At 43.5% G+C, this 5,867-nt stretch overlaps 1 pseudogene; it reads left to right on the forward strand.

Annotated features, from left to right (window-relative positions):
- The window catches only part of LOC113364835, a 7,976-nt pseudogene extending 3,956 nt beyond the window's left edge, over positions 1 to 4,020 (forward strand).
- Positions 4,021 to 5,867: the final 1,847 nt, after the last annotated feature.

The following is a 5,867-nucleotide window of genomic DNA, read 5'->3' on the forward strand; positions in this document are numbered from 1 at the left end:
GTGGGACCAAGTGGTGTAAGAAAAGCAGATCTCACCAGGCTCAAAGGGACGGAAGCCGTGTTGGCCCGTCTCTTTAATTTAATTGTCTGGTCCGGGTACTTTCCAAAGTCCTGGAGGGTCTGCTCAACAACTCTTATACCCAAGAGAGGCAAAGATTGCTCCAAGGCGGAGAACTGGCGCCCAATTACGATTGGATCGCTCTTGGCAAGACTCTTTTCCGGAATCATTGAGAAAGGATTCCGGAATTGCATAACTATCAACAAACGCCAAAAGGGCTTCACCCTTGAAAATGGCTGTTTTAATAACATTTTCGCACTTAGCGAAATTATAAAGTTTGCCAAGACACATAAAGGAGCGTCATGTGCCGTATTAGACATATCTAAAGCGTTTGACATGATCCCACATGCAGCAATCAAAGACGCTTTGACAAGACTAGGATTACCCAATCACACAAGAGAACTGGTAATGTCCATGCACGAAAACATCTACACCGAGATCAAATCGGGGAATGATAAGATTGCAGTTAACATTAAACGAGGGGTTAAGCAGGGTGACCCGCTTTCCCCGCTGTTGTTTAACTGTGTCTTGGACCCCCTTCTCGAACAACTTGAGAGCACGGGAGAAGGAATCAGTATTGGTTCCCAGAGCGTCTCTGTTCTGGCTTTCGCTGACGATCTTGTGGTTTTCGGTAGAACACCGCAGGATCTTCAGAAAAAGCTGAACATGACCTCCCAATTTTTAAGTGATCTTGGTATGCATGTTGCGGTTGAAAAATGCAGCAGTTTCCAGATATCGGTTCGAGGGAAGTCATGGATACTTCTGGACCCTAAAGTTGAGATAAGCGGTAAAATGCTTCCTCAATGTGGTCCGGATGGGCACTTTGACTACCTTGGACTGAGATTCTCACCCTGGAAAGGGTTTGAACACAAAAAAGTAGTGGGCGACCTCCATGGTTGTCTCCCTAACATCAAGAAACTGAGACTTAAGCCCACTCAGAAACTGGAACTGCTTAAGCGATTTATCATCCCGCACTATTTGTACCGGCTAACCGTAGACCCACCATCTCAAGGCGACCTACAAGGGTTAGACAAGGCACTTCGCAACTTTACGAGGGAAATTTTCCACCTCCCTCATTCTACTAGCTCTGCCTTCCTGCATACCTCCCCAGGAAATGGAGGACTCGGCCTACCTCGATTGGAAAGAGTTGCTTTTTACTCTTTCCTAAAATCAATGGCTAGATGTCGAGATTCTGGAGACCCAGTATTAGAAGCACTATGGGAGCAGAGCAATGTAAGCAATAGAGTTGCTGAAATGGCACATCGCGCAAATATTAGAGGCCCGCTCAACATAAAGGCCATTGAAAGCGCGAAGCGAAGAGCTGTCGAGGACGAGTTCCGAAGATGGGCGAGTTGCGCGTCCCAGGGCATGGGAGCTACAATGTTCCGAAAGGACACTATTGGAAACTCCTGGCTCTGGAAGCCCCACCTTCTCAAAGGTAACTCTCGCTATATCGATGCTCTTCGACTTCGCAGCAACACATTTGGTTGTCGAGCAGCACTTGCTCGCGCAACACCAATGAGCGACATAACATGCCGACGATGCCATTCTGCCAATGAGACCCTTGGACATGTACTAGGCCAGTGTACATTCGTAAAGCCGCAGAGAATTCACAGACACAACGAAATCGTGTCTCTATGTCGAAGTGAATTTATCGATAAACACCCTGCTGGGCGTTATATGATTGAATCATCATTTACAGTTGATGGAAAACGGTTAAAGCCCGACCTCATCCTATGGGATGCTGAGGAATCATATATCGTCGACGTTACAGTCAGACTTGAGCAGGGAAATTCTCTCGGAAAAGCGAATATGGAGAAAATCCTTAAATATGAGTGCCTCTACCCAGAGGTACTCAATATCACCGGAGCAACACACTGTCGGGTTCTCCCGATAGTTGTGGGATCCCGTGGTTCCCTACCCCCCAAAACCCTATCAAACTTATCCCTTCTCTCCAAACGCCCCAAACACACTGGCTTAACATCAGTACTGGTTGCATTAAGAACATCAATAGAAATGAGCAATAGGTTTTTAGACGGCTAAGTGCAAGATACCAATAGTCACCATGCAAAAACAATGAATATGATTTTTCCTAAAACGATATTTAATTCTAACTGCCGGGCGGTGAACTTCCAAAGCGTACCCGTATGTGTCGGAGCTACGGGTTTCTTTAAATTTTTATTCTTACACTAAACGCAGAGGAAGCAATCACGGGAGGCCCATTGTGTTGTCTGTGTTGTCCACTTTTATGTTATGTGTTATAGCCCTTCTGGCTTTTGTGAGGCATTTGACAAACAACAACATCCCGTTTGTCAAAGGCAGCAGATACCTCCACGCGGTGCCCCGTGGACGGTTTCCGATGGCATGTCATATTCCAACTCTGGGGTATGCCGTGCGATCGGACACTGACTAAATTCTGCTGTTCCCTAAAGAAGTAGGTTGCGGAAATAACCTGCGAGGGATCCTCTACATCAGTGCTGAATTGGATCAGTAGCGATCCGCATTGCTGTTACTGAACTCCAGTACTGGTGGTTTTTCCTTGCCACATCCGGTGGTGATTTCGATGGAGGGTGATAGTGCAAAGGTGAATCTTGTTAATCCTGCGTCACTATAGACGCTTGATTAAATCGTGGCAGTTAGGGTGCCGATGTCTTGACACGGTACTCTTGTCACGAGGAAATCAAGCGTCTTAATCGCGACTGGTCAATATCATACCAGGAAGTGTCCCACTTTGGGACAGTTTTATAGCCAAATGCCTCGTCATCTAACTAGTGACGCGCATGAATGGATTAACGAGATTCCCACTGTCCCTATACCACTGCCAAGGGAACGGGCTTGGAAAAATTAGCGGGGAAAGAAGACCCTGTTGAGCTTGACTCTAGTCTGGCATTGTAAGGAGACATGAAAGGTGTAGCATAAGTGGGAGATAGTAATATCGTCGGTGAAATACCACTACTTTCATCGTTTCTTTACTTACTCGATTGGGCGGAAAGCGTGCGTCGAAAACTTGCGTTCCGACTGTCACGGTTTTCTAGAGCCAAGCGCATAAGAGTGGTGTGAGCCATTGCGCCGATCGCCAACAATACTCTAGCGTGATCCGATTCGAGGAAACTGCTAGGCGGGGAGTTTGACTGGGGCGGTACATCTGTCAAATAATAACGCAGGTGTCCTAAGGCCAGCTCAGCGAGGACAGAAACCTCGCGTAGAGCAAAAGGGCAAATGCTGGCTTGATCCCGTTGTTCAGTGTGCACAGGGACTGCGAAAGCATGGCCTATCGATCCTTTTGGCTTGAAGAGTTTTCAGCAAGAGGTGTCAGAAAAGTTACCACAGGGATAACTGGCTTGTGGCAGCCAAGCGTTCATAGCGACGTTGCTTTTTGATCCTTCGATGTCGGCTCTTCCTATCATTGCGAAGCAGAATTCGCCAAGCGTTGGATTGTTCACCCACAAATAGGGAACGTGAGCTGGGTTTAGACCGTCGTGAGACAGGTTAGTTTTACCCTACTGATGAATCGTCGTTGCGATAGTAATCCTGCTCAGTACGAGAGGAACCGCAGGTTCGGACATTTGGTTCACGCACTCGGTCGAGCGGCCGGTGGTGCGAAGCTACCATCCGTGGGATTATGCCTGAACGCCTCTAAGGCCGTATCCTTTCTAGACAAAGTAAGCAACGATATCTCTAGGAGTCTCGTGAGTCGAAAGGCTCAATACAATGTGATTTATTAGGTATTCGGCACACGCCGTTTATCGCACGAGCCATTTTTAGCCGAATGAGGCGCTGGACAGGGCGATATCCGTCCGTTATATCTGTCTTGCCTATAGCGGTCGATCATGGGTTACTAGTTCGATGTAGAGACTCGGAATCGTTTGTAAACGACTTAGGTACCTGGCGGGGTGTTGTACTCGGCAGAGCAGTTACCACGCTGCGATCCGTTGAGACTCAGCCCTTGGCTTGGGGATTCGTCATGTTGGCTTGACGTCACCCCACGCTATTAGAGCATAAGCCTTAAGCCGTCGCATTGCACCATGCCACAATCAGTAGGCTTGACAGTCGAAAACTTGTACATGCTGTACATGTGACACTTCTTCGGTATCTACCTAGCTATTTTGTACAACGTGCGTGAGTCAGCACGTAAATCAAAACTTATCGACAAATTCCAATACTAGAAATATTCATTATTTCTTTCAATAACCATAATGTCAAGAGAATAGTTATAAATATTTTGTAAGTTTACGAAATATATGTTTTTAAGAGAAACTTTTCATAATTTTTTTAATATAAATATATGATATAATTCATTAAATTCTAAATAGGGAGAATGTTTTTTGCTAAATTTCTTGGAAATGCGTACAAGTTGCTAATAAGCAAAGTACGTATAAGTTATCTATAATGCAAAATGCGTGCAAGTTGTCAATGTGTAAAATACGTGCAAGTTGTCAATTTGCAGAATGCGTGCAAGTTGTCAATTTGCAGAATACGTGTAAGTTGTCAATGTGCAAAATACGTGCAAGTTGCTATTTTTATTTAATTTTTGTAATATACTCTAAATAATTAGTAACTTCCAAGCTATAAATATTTCGATTCTTTTATAATAAAATATTCAGTATATTTATTTCTTTTTAACAAAATATTCAGTATTTATATATAATTTCAAACTACATCTAGTAAACTTTAGGGGACATTTGCGAGTAAGCCTAACCTAGAATCATGCATCGAAACAGGTTAAAAACATTTTCCGGCTTTTTGAAATCAGTACTTACGGGTACATCAGACTACATCAAGTAAACTTTAGGGGACATTTGCGAGTAAGCCTAACCTAGAATCATGCATCGAAACAGGTTAAAAACATTTTCCGGCTTTTTGAAATCAGTAACTTACGGGTACATCAGACTACATCAAGTAAACTTTTAGGGGACATTTGCGAGTAAGCCTAACCTAGAATCATGCATCGAAACAGGTTAAAAACATTTTCCGGCTTTTTGAAATCAGTAACTTACGGGTACATCAGACTACATCAAGTAAACTTTAGGGGACATTTGCGAGTAAGCCTAACCTAGAATCATGCATCGAAACAGGTTAAAAACATTTTCCGGCTTTTTGAAATCAGTAACTTACGGGTACATCAGACTACATCAAGTAAACTTTAGGGGACATTTGCGAGTAAGCCTAACCTAGAATCATGCATCGAAACAGGTTAAAAAAACATTTTCCGGGCTTTTTTGAAATCAGTAACTTACGGGTACATCAGACTACATCAAGTTAAACGAGTAAGCCTAACCTAGAATCATGCATCGAAACAGGTTAAAAACATTTTCCGGCTTTTTGAAATCAGTAACTTACGGTACATCAGACTACATCAAGTAAACTTTTAGGGGACATTTGCGAGTAAGCCTAACCTAGAATCATGCATCGAAACAGTTAAAAACATTTTCCGGCTTTTTGAATCAGTAACTTACGGGTACATCAGACTACATCAAGTAAACTTTTAGGGGACATTTGCGAGTAAGCCTAACCTAGAATCATGCATCGAAACAGGTAAAACATTTTCCGGCTTTTTGAAATCAGTAACTTACGGTACATCAGACTACATCAAGTAAACTGTTAGGGGACATTTGCGATTAAGCCTAACCTAGAATCATGCATCGAAACAGGTTAAAACATTTTCCGGCTTTTTGAAATCAGTAACTTACGGGTACATCAGACTACATCAAGTAAACTTTTAGGGACATTTGCGAGTAAGCCTAACCTAGAATCATGCATCGAAACAGGTTAAAAACATTTTCCGGCTTTTTGAAATCAGTAACTTACGG

Source organism: Ctenocephalides felis, unplaced genomic scaffold (assembly GCF_003426905.1).
Source record: "Ctenocephalides felis isolate EL2017-DRISC unplaced genomic scaffold, ASM342690v1 CF-g0.4_SCAFFOLD_00420, whole genome shotgun sequence".
Classification (NCBI taxonomy): Eukaryota; Metazoa; Arthropoda; class Insecta; order Siphonaptera; family Pulicidae; genus Ctenocephalides; species Ctenocephalides felis.